Source organism: Arvicola amphibius, chromosome 2 (assembly GCF_903992535.2).
Source record: "Arvicola amphibius chromosome 2, mArvAmp1.2, whole genome shotgun sequence".
NCBI classification, from domain to species: domain Eukaryota; kingdom Metazoa; phylum Chordata; class Mammalia; order Rodentia; family Cricetidae; genus Arvicola; species Arvicola amphibius.
Window position 1 is genome coordinate 191308060 of NC_052048.2, and position 16720 is coordinate 191324779.

The window sequence follows — 16720 nt, forward strand, 5'->3', positions numbered from 1 at the left end:
GGTCTCTGCCTCTGCTTCCATGAGTTGCTGGATGAAGCTTCTATAGTGACATTTAAAATAGTGATCAATCTAACTACAGGTCAAGCCCAGTTTGGGTACACTCTCCATTATTGCTTAGGGCTTCATTAATTTCAAGTCTTAATCCACCATAACATTTAAAATAAATGGATATATTGTTTGCATTATAGCTTATAGTTTTTATAAATAGCAGTCTTGTTTTCTACTCTTTAGTTCTTGTAGAAGTTTGGCCTTGTAAGTTGTTATTCCTTCCTTGGGTTCAGCATCTTGACATACACAATTAGTTGCTAGCTGATTTCTAAGTTAATGTTGGAAAATGTGTATTTACCATTGCTCATCTGACTACTTCAGTCTTAGACATGTTTTTGTGATCTTCAGAAGGCTATCATCAGTATGTGTAGTTAAGTTGATATCGAATTTTTAACAAATGTCACTCTTCTGTACAAAAATGAAATAAAAACTCTTCAATTTATTTATACTAATTTCAAATGTTATTTATTTTTAAAAACCAATGAGAGAATAATTTTATAACCAAAAGAACAATACATCTTCTCCTATTTTTCTCTGATGATGATTTCTTGCATATCATATAACTTTATCTGTTATATTCTAGTAGAAAAAGAGCTTTGCAATAATCTTTTAACATAAACTCACTGAATCAATGGAGGCTAGTCTATAAGAAATTATCAACAATTCTAGGAATAATTAATATATTACCTTTCCTTCTTATATTCAATATTTAGGGAAATTAGATGCAGAATGACTATTGATGAAATATTAGTAATGTCTCATCTGTTTTTGTCATCCTAAAAGTAAAAACTAAATGTGTTTACAATATTTGCTGAGAAACATACCATAAATCCTTTACACAAATTTATTCACTGACACAAGATCTTCCTTCTCTCCTTCCAAGAGAATTTCTATTTCAGTCATTTATTGACAATTACTAATACTCTTCAACATTTTATTGGGCATTTCATCATAAATAAAATGAATACTAACTGTTCAAATTAAAAATTGTGGAGAGAACATTTTAGGCTCCATCTAAATATATTTACTCCCAGTATAGAAACTGTAATCTCAAAAAAAAAAATGATACAGCAAGGTTCTTTAAATGTTAGTCCTTCATAAATGATTACTCAAAAAGTAGCTATTTTAAAAATGATCTGTATACCAGATTAACTTCAGATCACTTAGGTTCTCTCACAGGAAGAAAAAAATGATAACAAAGACAAAGTAAGGCATAATATCTCAGTATACAAAGACAAAGTAAGGCATAATATCTCCATATCATTGACATATCTGTGGTCATATAATTCAGGATCTGATATTATCACTATGGTTTCATGGATGAACAGAGTGTCTGTTAGTTAGATATGATCATACATTGTGTATGTAATCATCAAACTGTGATAACGGACCTCATGAATATGTACAAATTTTGTGCCTCAAGAAGTAATAGTTACTTGGAAATTAACACTTGTAACAAAAGCCTGCTGGACTGTGATTGAAAAAGCATGGGATAAAACCGGACGCCCTGAACATGGCGGACAATGAGGGCTGCTGAGAAGCCAAGGATACTGCATTGGGTTTTGATCCTACTGCATTTACTGGCTTTGTGGGAACCTAGTCTGTTTGGATGCTCACCTTCCTAGACTTGGATGGAGGAGGGAGGACTGTGGACTTCCCACAGGGCAGGGAACCCTTACTGCTCTTCGGACTGAAGAGGGAGGGGAAGGAGAGTGGTGGAGAGGGAGGGAAATGGGAGGCTTGGAGGAGGCGGGGAAGAGGCCGAGGAGGAGGCAGAAATTTTTAATTAAAAAAATAGTAAAAAAAAGAAAAAATGTGGGTAAGTTACATCGATAGTGTTAACATATGAAGTCCTTTAAGATATTATGTACTAAAAGTACATTTCTGAGTTCATAGTTCTTGGGTTTACATTTGGAAATGTTAAGTACCAGTTTTCTTAAGATATTCTGATAAATGTCATATATAATATATGAATTCTATTTTCAGTCTTTTCACCTTGATTAAATTTAACAGTTTTCTAAATGTAGTGTACTGTTTTGTTGTTATTGATATGGCTGTGCTACATTCCCTGTACTGTTTTTTATATACATGTTGATCTTGAGTATGGAAGTTCTGGGTACCAGGAGCTTTCAATATATAGGTGATTTCAACCATGGAAAACCATACATAAATAATTTTAATATGATAAATATCCTCATTTTTGGAGTTGTGATAAATATCATAACTAAAAGCAAGTTGGGGATGGATGGACTTATTTTACATGTCCCACTCACAGTCCATCATTGAAGGAATTCAAACCAGCAACATAATAATAAGTGACATAGCAAGAAATCACTAAGGAAAGCTGCTTCCTGGCTTGTCATTAGATACATTTCTTATATCTCTCAGGATGAACTGCCCCAGGAAAGGATTGTCCATGGTGAATTAGGTCCTCCACATCAAACTTTGACTAATAAAATGCCCCACAAACATGGCCACAGACCAATATTATGTTAGAAATTTTTTAAGTGAGACTCCCTTTACCAATGTATCTGGTTTGGTATCAAGTTGACAAAACCTACACAGCACAGTGATCACTGTGAATAATTTTGTTATATATACAAACTCTATTTAAAAACCAAATACACTACAAAATTGCATCAAAGACAGAGGTAACTCATTGCATGTAGTATGTAAACTAACTTCTATATGTGCTTTCTGGGCTTAATCAAACATTGAAATGTTTATTCATTGCCTCTGGGTTATGCAGTAGTTACTATGAAGATGAAGTAAAACTTTTCCTTCTTTGTACTTTGAAAGGAAGGTTAAGCATGACAGCAAAACTTGCCTCAAGTTGCATATGCTTTTGTATTTTACCCCTCATTTTGTGGGGTTTTTTTTTTTGTGGTTTCAGTTGCTGGTACTGTTTGAGAAAGAACATGAAGGTGGATGAGTAGAAAGGTGCAAAGGATCTGGAAAGATGAGCAAATATCTTTGTAATAGAATAGAAAATCTTTTGGATATATTCACAGAATGGTAAGAGTGGTATAGCTGATCTTATGTAGCCTGTACCCATTGATTAGGCATCACTCAACTCTCAACAGAGAAGTTTCTTTTTGCAGTAGCTGGTAATTGACACAAAACTCACAGCTGGGCAATATGTAGAGAAGTGAGAGAGCTTGGAGCATGGCATACTCTGCCCTAAACAGTATGTCTTTATCAAACCTCTCCCACCAAAGCTGAATGATCTATGCACAAAACACCGTATATAGATTATAAAAACAAGAGATGGTGAACAACTCTAAATGAATAGTATTTTCCAGAAACCAAGGGACTGTTACACATAAAGAGTCAAAAAACTTTGACAGTATACATAAGACCTGGCTACATTTCTACCATTCAACTGAGATGATAAGTATAACTCATGGATAAGAATATCAGGTTTATAGTTATGACTAATGTGGTCTACCAATTTAGTAATCTAAAATAAGTCACATATAATAAATGCATTAATAGATTTGTTTCACTTTCAGAATCAGGAACAAATGAATTTTAGGAAAAAGTATTTAGATAATTTTATAATTACTTAGTTTTACTTTGCTTGATTGACATAGTATAGTCTTTGAACTTTGCAAATAATTTAGTTTGTTTCTTAATTCAAGCTTAAAGATTTACTGATTTTGGTAGCTGTGGAGGTAAATGCAAGAAGAGAAGATAAATATAATTTTTTATAAAAAATTATGATGGGTTTACTGTCTTGCTTTACAGATAGACTATAAATAACTATAACACCATCTGTCTCAACTAACACAATTCCAGAAACCAAGAAAAATATATAAAAACATGTTATTTTGCAAGATGGAAGAGACCTGCTTAATTGGGTTCTCTGATTCAAAAAGAGAAATTTCTAGTTGTCCATCAGTGTATAAGGCAAGGAGGGAGATACCTGTAAGAGTGAAGGGACCCTGAAATATTAAAGTGAAGTTTTAAAGCAAGAAAGGGTTGGTTTAAAACTATATAATAAAACATATTATTGCTTATGCATAGAAACTCATTAAACAAGAGTGCTCTAAGTACATAATAAGGAAGTTCTTGTTGAAATCATATAAACAAGGGACGCTCTCTCAAAAGACCTTCTTCAGTAAGATAATAGTCATTTATATGCCTAAATTACTTCCTCTAATTAATAATTAAGCATCAAGAAGCTAAAATTATTCAATGAGAAAATTCCATATGATGAATCATCTCCCATTGTGCAACAGGGCAATGCATAGAAACTATTATTCATCAGTTTTTAGAGTATCCATACTATATACACTAACTGCTTATCAGGCTCTTAGTATCCACTTAAGTTCAAACAGTTCAAATTCATTCTGAAATAATAAACATAGTTCTTGATGGCTTCATGATAGAATATTAGTAGTGCTGTCCATCTTTACATGAAACAAAAGATATAAAATAAAGTGTTGCCAGCCTGTGAAAGGTCAAGATTTTTACAAAGAGAATAAAGAAAAATACTATGGTTTCTGAGGTCTATTTTAAGAAAAAGTCTTGTATAAAATGTTGCAGAAGGTACATTAGTTTACTCTATTTTTATTTTTGATGAAACTATAAAACAGAGTATGGTATTTGGCAGAGTAAAGTGGGAAAACATTAGATTTCTATCTGCATGTGTGATTAAAATATAGCATGATGTGGGAGGTTCTTCTGTCTATGTGTTGCTTTGATAGGTTAATAAATAAAGAAACTGGTTTGGCCTATAACATGGAAGAAAGAAGGGTGAAGTGAAGAAGAAGCCCTGCCAGAGATAGACTCTGGAACTTTAGCTGGTAAGCCACAGCCATATGGAAATATACAGATTATTATTTTGTGTCAGAGCTAGCCAAGCAGCTATGAAGAACAAGGGGTCACCTCCAACAAATTGGTGTGCCAATGTGATGGACAGAATCCATGTAAAAGCTGACAGAGCTTGGAAAGGAACTCTAAAGACAAAAAACAATAAAGTTAAGCTGCATTTTTTTTAGCTGGTGGCTTGCCACAGTTCCTTTAGGAGAGGCTTTTCTGATTCAGCAGTAGCAGGAAAAAAGTTGTACCCTTTTGAAATGCCAGCTTTCTTGGCCTTGCTGCTGGCATGACCTCTGGCTCTCAGGTGACCAAGCATTTGAATGGGGTTCATGAGCAATGTGTTATGACTTGCTTGGTGGCAACATGGAAAGGCAGAATGCCTAGAGATGGAGAACTGTGCATATCTCTCAGAGGTGGCCAGGAACTTCACCATGCTGGACTGTGTGGGAAGGAAGGAAATACCATATTTCCCCTAGCAATGGTACAGCTTATGTTTTTTAAGAACCACTTATCATTTTAGGAAGCACTCCTGGACAGTAAAGAATTACAGAAACAAAATAGGACAGATTCAGACATAAAATATCTCTAAATGAGTCACAGTGTTGGAAACCTGTAAGTAGGCTTGAAAGAGAGAAGAAAAAGAGTACAGAGAGTTAAAAAAAGAAGTAAATAGTTTAAAAAAATATAACAAAGTCTTTAAAGAGACATAGAAAAGAAGCCATGTAAAAATGAAAAATACATAGAGAGTCTGGATTATATATATCATTGTATTTTCTTTGAATATTTTGACTGTGAAGGACGTAAGTACAGAGAGACATTTCATTGTATGGGCTGCTAAGGTAACTGGCATGTATATTATAAAGGTATCTTGACTTCAGAATTTGGGTCTAAGGATATGTTACTTTGGGAAAAGGGTTCTTCTTTTGTTTTCACAAAGGATAAGAACCTGTGGATTTACTCCAGGTTAATATGACTTGATAGACCATAACCCTCTGAGATGTCACTGGGCAAAAAATTACTTTGCCCAATAAACAGCAGGAAGAAGTTTGAACAGAACTGCACCCATATTACAAAATATTATTCGTAAATGTTTCTTTACATTTAAAGGGGGATATACTATATATATATATATATATATATATATATATATATATATATATATGAATACTTAGCATTAGTATGAATCTTTGTTTATTGATAAAAGTTTTAGGTCAATTGTTATATGTATATTTGTGCTCTTGATTAAGGTAATGTGTTTGTGCAGCTCATTTAAAAATGTAATGTATAATTAAGAAATATAGGTAAATAGTCATCTATAATAGTCAAGCTTGTAGTCATGTTAGTTAGATTTTCTAGATGTACAGAGATATATTTCAGATGGATAGGCATTCTTCTAACATTTCAAAGACTAGAGAATAAGGCATTTAAATGTTTTAAAAACTTATGTCTTTTCATGACAGTGAGACACATCTGCTCCTGGCAGCACCAATTACTTAAAAAGAAAAATGGGCATCGAAAATGCTCCTTGTGGAGTTTGCTAGAAATTTGGGCAAGAAACTGTTCCTTCCTGGACTGCTGAACTGGACATGCAGGACCCACAGAGAAATGACTGCTGAACTTGCTTAAAGGTGAGACGATCCTTCAGGGTTCTTACTTCATGAAAGAGTCTACCAGACATTTTTTTTTTTTTTTTTTTTTTTTTTTGGACACAGAAGAAAATGACTGACCAACTGCCAATATAGGCGGAACTGTCTTTGAAATTTGCTCTTTCATGGAAAAGTCTTCTGGATACCATGGGCCTATAGGCTAAAGTTGGGTTCCCCAAGAGTAAGGAAAAACTTTGGGGTAACTGTCCAGGCAGCAAGATGTCTCTGTCATTTCTAGAGTTTTGGAATTTGCCTACATTTGTACTTCCTGTTTACTTAGGTAATATTATATCCTTTTGAAGTCTTTGATGGAGTTGAAGAATTTATAGTTATAGTTTTTCTTAGTTATGATAAAGGATAAAGTATATATAAATATTGTAACTGTAATTTTTGTTTGATACCTGTTTTGATATAAGTAATTTTACTATGCTAAAATTAAAGCCTTCCTTTTAGTTTAAATAAAAAAGGGAAAATGGTGTGGGAGGTCTTTCTGTCTATGTGTTGCTTTCATTGGTTAATGAATAAAGAACTGCTTTGAGCCTACGGCAAGTGCAGGAAAAAACTAGGTGTGAAAAATGAAGATGAATGCTTGGAGGAAGAACGGTGAAGTCAGAGAGAAGCCATTGAGCTGCCACTGGAGACAGAAGCTGGGGACATTACCCAGTAAGCCACAGCCTTGTGGTGATACACAGATTAATAGAAATGAGTTAAATTAAGAAGTAAGAGTTAGCCGTTAAGAAGCAAGAGATAATGGGGCAAGCAGTGATTTAAATTATATGGCTTCAATGTGATTATTTCGGGTCTAAGCTAGCCAGGCAGCTGAGAAGAACAAACAGCCTCCCTCCAACAATAGCATATACAGGGTTTTGTGCTATTTGTGACTTAAGGCAGGTCTTTGAACATCCCCATGGATGACTAGAATTTTTCTATACTTGGACATACAGTCCTCATGAATACTTGCTCTAGTGAACTAAGCAGGAATATACAAGTCATTTTCAACTTAAGGTAGTACATTATGATCTGTTAGTTTTCATTTAACACATTTTTAGCCTGAGATTCTTAATAAACATTCAAATAAAGAAGATGAAACTAGATATCAAATAACTTTGGTCAGCATTGAATTTACTCAGATTCTGCATAGCTAAACAGAGGAATATGTATGGTTTGGAGGATCTTGATGGGACAACATGAGGTATCACTAGTTCCAATAATTGTACATCTGTGGTCTCATTTATGATACATTATAGTTTTTCCCAGACATGGCCAAGACTGGCATTCAGAAATCCATTGTGCTAAAACTACATGAGTAATCACTTGCCTAGAGTTCTAGTAACTGGAGACAGAGCCAGGAGGATTACCATTCAAAGTTATCCTTAGTTAAAAAGAGTTGAGGCTAGTGTGGGTTATACAACTGTCTTAAAGCAAATAAACCAAAACAACAACAATAAAGAAAAGCAGTTTTAAAACTCAGAGACATATGTCACATGATTCATTGCCTGCTCTGATTAACTAGAATAGTGTAAAACATGCTAGGCTCACAGGATTGATGCATAGCTATCTATAGTCAAGAATTACTTTTTTTTCGTTTTTTTATTAAATTATATAATTTTTACAAATTTTTGCCTCCTTCCCACCTCACATTTTCCTTTCCCTTTCCCCATTTCCTTTCCCCCTCCCTCTCTAGCCCTAGGAGCAGTCAGAGTTCACTGCCCTGTGGGAAGCCGAGAGTCCTCCCCCTCCATCCAGGTCTAAGAAGGTAAGGATCCAAACAGACTAGGCTCCCACAAAGCCAGTACATGCAGTAGAAACAAAATCCAGTACCATTGTCCTTGGCTTCTCAGTCAGCCCTCCTTGTCAGCCACGTTCAGAGAGACCAGTTTGATCACATACTCCATCAGTTCCAGTCCAGGTGGCTTTGGTGAGCTCCCATTAGATCAGTCTCATTGTCTCAGTGAGTGGACACACCCCTTGCGGTCCTGACTTTCATGGTCATGTTCTCCCCCTTCTGCTCCTCATTTGGACCTTGGGAGCTCAGTCCAGTGCTCCAATGTAGGTCTCTGTCTCTATCTCCATCCATCGCCAGATGAAAGTTCTATGGTGATACGCAAGATATCATCAGTGTGGCTATCATATAGGGCAAGTTCAGGTGCCCTCTCCTCAGCTGCTCAAGGAGCAAGCTAGGGACATCTTCTTGGATACCTGGGAACCCCTCTAGAGTCCAGTCTCTTGCCAACCGTCAAATGGCTCCCTTAATTAAGATATATACTTTCCTGCTCCCACATCCACTCTTCCTCCATCCCAACTGTCCTATTCCCCCAAGCTCTCCCCATCCTCCACTTCTCACTTATCTCTCTCCCTCTCCCCTTAACCCTATCCTACCCCAACCCCCAAGCTCTTAATTTTGCCTGGCAATCTTGTCTACTTCCAATATCCAGAAGGATAACTACATGTTTTTCTTTGGGTTCACCTTCCTATTTAGCTTCTCTAGGATCATGAATTATAGGCTCAATATCCTTTATTTATGGCTAGAATCCACTAATGAGTGAGTACATACCATATTCATCTTTTTTGGGTCTGGGTTACCTCACTCAGGATGGTGTTTTCTATTTCCATCCATTTGCATGCAAAATTCAAGATGTCATTGTTTTTTACTGCTGAGTAGCACTATATATATATATATATATATATATATATATATATATATATATATATATATATTCCACACTTTCTTTATCCATTCTTCCATTGAGGGGCATCTAGGTTGTTTCCAAGTTCTGGCTATTACAAATAATGCTGCTATGAACATAGTTGAACAAATGCTTTTGTAGTAAGATAGCGTATCTCTTGGGTATATTCCCAGGAGTGGTATTGCTGGATCCTGGGATAGGTTGATCCTGAATTTCCTGAGAAATCACCACACTGATTTCAAAAGTGGTTGCACAAGTTTGCATTCCCACCAGCAATGGATGAGTGTTCCCCTTAGTCCATATCCTCTCCAGCAAAAGCTAAAAAAAAAAAAAAAGTGTTTTTGATTTTAGCCATTCTGACAGGTGTAAGATGGTATCTCAAAGTTGTTTTCATTTGCATTACCCTGCTTGCTAAGGAGGTTGAGTATGACCTTAAGTGTCTTTTGGCCATTTGAACTTCTTCAGTTGAGAATTCAGATCAGTACTCCATTTTTAATTGGTTTAATTGGCATTTTAAAGTCTAGTTTCTTGAGTTCTTTATATATTTTGGAGTTCAGACAAGAATTTCTTGTATGAATATGGATATCTGTGCCTGCTTCTACTTAAATTATACAGCTGTGAAACTAGAAAGATAATAGTGACTCATGTGGGTTAATAATGGGAAAGCAAGTAAAGGAGACCTGAACCCTTAGGACAATGAGTAAGTAGTTTTGGTTTCCATTTTGGTGGGGTAATGTTTTAAGTCCAAAAGAAGGGTGCTATTTACGTACCCCAGAAACGGAACTTTGTATGTTAGTTATTATAGGAATATTATCTTTGGAGACCATGTTTGGAATCCATCCCCATCTCAGGGTTGAGTAATGATGTGTAAGCTTGTTACCAGCAGAGAATGTACCTGTGTCAAGACCTCCTACACAAACTTGAGTCTCTTCTAGCAAGAAATAGTGTCAACTCCCCGGCAAAGGTGAGCCTCTTATAAAACTCTTTATTGTACACCTCTAATGCGCTGCTGCTCTTTTATGACTTCCAGGTTCCTATAAGCCAATTTCAAATATTCATTTAACTGCAGTTCACTTTTATGAAAATATATGACAGAGAGAATACAACATGGCACAATGTGCCTCAGGTTTGCCAACCCTGAACGATTTTTCAGGGCACATTCTAGAATCCCTTCTCCACTCCTGCAGCGCATTTGAACAGACAGGCGCTGAATGAAAACTTTGCATATTTTTCATTTTGGCCTAAAGCCAGCATACTTTGCTACTCAAAGAAAGCTTTGAAGCCTATGATTTATTTATTCAGGCGTGCACAAGGATGTGCCACTTCGTCTGTTCCTGAACTCACTCTTTGATCCACACCCGTTCTAGTTTTTATTTGTTTAATGTACAATATTGAAATTTTATGAAATTCTGTTTTTTACGCAAACAGCTAGACAATTAAATTTTGCGAATATTTTGTCTAATCTTGTGCTTTCAGCCATACATTTACAATAATAATTGCCAGTTAAAGATTACATTTCTGTTCACCTCCAGGATTTAGTTATTTATTCTCAATTTCATGTAAGACACTAGTGTTTAAGTTATTATTGTAATAGAAACAATAGAAATAAACACCAAATGTGATAGTAGCTTCCATTTTATTAAAAACTTAATCTCTTGTGATATAAATGATCATTGAATGAATTTTCTAAATTTTATTCAATATGAATAAATTGTTTTGAAATAGATACTTATTTCTATTTCAGTATTTTAAAGGTGGTCAGAAAAATTACTTATGAGAATCTACCTTTATAAATGCCTTCTCTCTCAACAAGTTTCCATGTCTCATATTCCTGATCTCCACCAGAGCCATGACTTCTGTAAGGTCTCCTAGCTACAGTGTTTAATTAGATTGTTAGGACTAGATATTCCCTTCAAGTCTTCCCTTTTCTACAGGGGCTAGCTTCCCCAGGAAAAACTATGACAACTGTACTTGGTTGTAACTCATGTAACTCAAACTCAGATTTTTTTCCAATGGTATTTTGCTTCCCCTTTGAAGGCTACAAGGATTGTCTGAATAATACCAAGAAGAAGGAAAAGGCACTCTTTATGATAGTTTATTTAAATTGTCAGTATGATGAGTTTTAAAGTCCAATGGAGGAAGTGACTCTCTGTGTTTTCAGTAGATTAACAGGTAAACCGAGGGAAAGGTCCTGCCTAATATAAGAAACACCATTCCTTATTCTGTGAGCTCAGCACAGGGTTTGCCACTCTCTGCTTCTTGGTTGTGGATGCGGTGTGATCAGCTACTTCCTGCTGGGACTTTTTACTATATCATGATGAATTGTAACCTGGAAATGTGAAGTATAATTAAACCTTTTGCTCCTTGAGTTGTATTTGTCAGAATATTTTATAATAGCCACAAAAAAATGTAATGAAGACTCTTCAATTTTCTTATTTAAAGATGTAAATTCTTTTTTTCCTCTTTATTGGGTGTGGGACTTTTTTTTTTTTACAAATTTTACAAGACTTACTTACAAAGAAATTTTGCATCTCAGCTAACACACACACATGATGCCTTTTAATATGTCATATGAACTTTGAGCAACATTGTGATACTGTTTTACATGATCCCCAGGTAAAACATAGGTTTTATCTGCTGGCCAGAGTAGCATTTGCTAGCTTCAAAATCATTAAAATCATCAATCACAGGTTTCTCTTCATTAACCGGTTTAACTGATTTTATTTGTAATAGATACATATTCTTTCATGTTTCCTTACCCCTCTGATGTGTCCCTATTCTGTCACTGGTCACATGATACCAACATTTATCTGACGTTTCAGCCATTAAGTATTTAAAGTTGATATAGTGGTTTAAACTTTACATTACATTATGACATATATAAGGATATTATAAAGCATTTTCATATCAGAAGTCAAAAAAATTGGATTTGACATTAATTTTCTGCTTTGTAATCTTGGAAGATGTTATTAACAAGTGTGTGGACTGGGAGTATGATACATCTCCTGCCTGGAAGCTGTGGTTTGCAAGAGATTATTATTCAACTTGCCTTTTAGCTTTAAGACCTGTAATTCTATGAAACTGTAATTTAATATATCCTCTCAATAGATCAGGGGAAAAGAGTTATATTGAATAATTTTTATAAAAATATCCATTTGCAGACCATGCTATGTCTTTTACGTTTCACTTCATCTCTATTAAATTCCAAATCTTTCACTTTGCTCTGGGCATTCACTGCAAAATGCTAGGACAGTCACAGAAATGCCAAAGAGAAATCCATTTTGCCCCCTGGTTAGTAATAGGAATCTATTAGTGCTCTCTCATCCTGGTAGACAAATACACAGGCCATGAGTGGAATGTTGAGCCAATACCAGTGTTACTCATCTGAAACAGCTAAGGAAGAATTGCATATCTGATTATGCACAGACTCACATCATTTCATTCACAATGTGGTAAATCAGCAATATTCCTAATATTGCTCTATAGGATCTAAACAGTTATTTTAAAAAATACAGCCAATTGGTGAGATAGTAATCCCTCTCCCATCTTTGCTACCATTATGCTGGTCTTATTTAGGCAGCAAAATTGTTGAGATATAAGTATGGTTTCCCTTTCTTATACTCAGGAAATATGCAATTCCTCATTTTGAAGCCCTCATAGCATACTTGGGGATGTTTGTGTTTGTGTTTAGGACAGCTTCTAGCTCTATGTCTACATTTCTAAAATCCTGTAAGCATTTATATTGAGGGTTTGGCAAATCTTGTGTTATTAAGGTTTGCAGGTAAGATTTATACACAAGAAAAACAAAGTACTACTGGGTGAAATATGCTATATTTATTTCTCTCTTCTTTAAAAAAATCATTTTAGTTCATATAAGGACCCTGGCTATGCTAGATTAATCATTAGATACTGCGTGTTTTACTCAAATTCCTCTTCCAATCTCATCTTCAGCTTTCTAGTGAAAGACCAAGATGACTGCCTAGGTCCTACTTGAACAATGGGAAGATAGATTTAAAACAATGCTGATAGTTACATTTAACTCTAAATAAAACAGTCAGTGACTGAAGAAAAATTTCTCCCATTATCCTATTATATTTTTTCAGCTATTATATTTATTTGTTAAATCTATAAGCATATCTTTCTTGAAAGGAGACAGATAAATGTATTTAATGTGTGTATAGGACCAACTAATCCTCCTATTCTATTTCTAGACAAAAAGAGACTAGAGACTAGATGAACTTTGGCCATGAGGACGTACCACTGAAACACGTGTCCCACGATCTAAGCAGACATTAAACCATGAAGGTTATAATTTAATTAGCAAAAATTTCAATATAAATAAAATTTAAGTGTTTAATATTCAAAAGTAGTTTAAAAGGTGATAAATGGGAGCTGGACTTGCCAGTATATGTATGAGAGTTCAGCATTTGTGACATGTAGGCAGGAAAGTTAGGGTTCCAGGTTTTCCTTGGCTTTTACAGTGTGTTCAGACTGAGATGAACTATTGTCATACAATTAAAAGCAGGATTAAAGCATTCCAACTTGTTTTTCAATACAGGGCCAGGAAACATGATTTAACTAATAAGAGATAAGTGAAGAATTGTATAAAAACATTCAATTAACATTTATAAAAATTAACTAACATAATATTGAAATAACTATTAAGTCAAGTGTTGATTAAAATTTGAAAATGCCTTACGAAAAAAATAAATGAGGACACAGCACCCAGGAACACAAAAGATGCTGCAAAGCGTACTGATAGGGAATTTTGAGGTGAGCAGCATCTATAGTCACAAAAATGTTTCTAAATACCTATTATTATACTCAAGGACTAGAAAACAAACAAATAAATCTCAAAGGTAGCTCATAATAAGAATTCATATATGTTAGAGTAGAAACACAAAAAAACATCCACACATCCACACATACACACAGAAACTGTCATAAGGTAGGGGTCTTTAAAAAAAGGAAATTCATCAAGTAAAATATCTACAAAATAAGAAAGATGAGAGTGTAATGTGTGAGGAGTGGAAATGAATAAATCAATTTGTATGTGTGTGAGACTACCAAAGGCTAAAAATATCAAATAAATAAAATCAGAAAAAAGATTAGAAGATATCACAATAGTTTCCTCAGAAATAGGACAACAGGAAAATTATGAAAATCTTACTGCCAGATTCACAGTCCAAAATTACTCTGCATTAACACCTACACAGCCTGTAAGGACCCCATAAAGGAGGTACAGGGGTCTCCAACTGAAGCATAAAGAGAGGGGATAAGTAATCAAAAACTTCCCCCAAATTGAAGGCTACAGACAATATACTTTCAAAAATTAATTATATCCAACACATGAAAAATTGTATCAATGTATGTGATTCAAGGAATTAAAAGAGGGAATACTTGCAAGGATTTTTTTTTTCTTGCTGTTGTTGCTCTAGTTTTCAAGCAGGCAAAGATGTAACTTAAACACTAGACTTGGATCACTGATGAGTGTTTCAGAAGATACCCTCAGCAAATCATGAGCACATTAATCCGATAGCACGTTAAAAAGTATACACATAGTCAACAAGATGACATGGCAGGTGGAGCCACCTGTGTCCAAGTCTGATGACCTTAGTTACACAGCCAGAATGCACCTGATGGAAGGAGAGGACTTACTCCTAAAAGATGATCTCTCTGTCATCGGTCTGTCTGACTGTCTGTCTCTCTCACAAACACAAACACACACACACACATGTCTGTACATATATATATATATATACATACATATATATATATATATGTTTGTGTGTATGTATGAATATATATATGTATGTATGTATACAACCAGGCACAAAAAAACATGTGCCATAAAATATATTTGTGAAGTTATTGACCCACTTCCTGTTTCCTTGGAGTCATTAAAATAAGTCTTCAACTCCCATTTCTAGTATAGTTTTATAATTTCAGTGAAAAATATTTCAATCCAGCTTTCACATAAAATATGATTGTGAATCCAAGCATTATAAAATTTTCAACCATCTTCAATTTAGTGAATACAGCATCCACTCTTCAATTTAATATTACTGGACAAATTATTAGAACTTACCATGTTTTTGTCTGAGCTCTTTAAATTGATTTATGCACTTGTATTAATTTCCTAGTTTTATACCATCTTTCTATACTGGACTGTCAGTACTGACTGACTTTCCTTAGGGTTAAAGTTTTGGGTGGGTGTCTTTTCCTGTTTGCATACATAAACACTTGGTTTTATCATTGGTCTCACCATGTTTAAGTACATTTTTTCTCACTTCATCTAAAACTGTATGTCTAGACTATGCCTCTCACCTTAATTCCATCCCCTACTTTCAACTGCCTATTCAATATTTTAACTTGACTAGTATTCATAAGAGTATAAGGTGTCCAAAATAAAATCCCTGATATTGACTATACAATCCAGTCTTGACTGCAGTAATTTTAAATTTTTTATTTATTGTATTGGTATTTTAATATATTTGTTACTATGAAAAAAATTAGAAATTTAAAGGTGCATTTACCAATATAGTAAAACTCCATGAAGAAAATATTTAAATCTTTTAGTAAATTCATAATACAGTATGACTAACTATAACAAACCTATTGTAAAACGGATCTTGATTTGTTTTTGTTTCTTTTGTTGTTGTTGATTTAGTTTGGTTTGTTTTTTTTTGTTTGTTTGTTTTTTTGATATAGGGTTTCTCTGTGTTGCCTTGACTGACCTGGAATTCACTCCGCAGTTCAGGCTGGCCTGGAATTCACAGAGGTCTTCCTACCTCAATATTCTAATTGAAGAAAGCCACACATAGAAAAGACAAAGACTGAATGTTCTTATTGTGGGAAGAATTGACTTTTAGAAATAGTTAAATGGTGTTTGTCAGAGGCTTGGGCATGGGGACTTGAAAGATATTGACAAAAGAATATTTTGGTAAGAGAGGAATAACTGTAAAATTTCTCTTATAAACCTAGTGGTGGTAGCACATATCTTTAATATCAACACTTGACTGATTGATTTCCAGTTTCTTGAGAAACTGCCATACTGATTTCCAAACTTGTTGTAAAAGTTTGCACTCCCACCAGCAATAGAGGAATGTCCCTCTTACTCCACATCCTCTCCTTAATGAGCTGTTTTTGGTCTTACTCATTCTGACAGGTGTGAGATGAAGTCTGAGTCATTTTGATTTGCATTTTTCTGATGGCTAAGGGTATTAAACATCTCCTTAAGTATTTCTTGGCCTCTTAGATTTTCTGTTGAGAATTCCCTGTTTAGATTTGTACACATTTTTCATTGGATTATTTGCTTTCTTTATGTCTAGTTCTTTGTATATTTTGGAAATCAGTCCTATGACAGATGTGGGGATGGTGAAGATCATTTTCCATTCTGTGGGCTGCTATTTTGTTCTATTGACAGTGTTCATTGCCTTACAGAAACTTTTCAGTTTCATGAGGTCCCATTTGTTAAGTGTTGATCTTAGTGTCTGTGCTCTGGGTGTCCTGTTC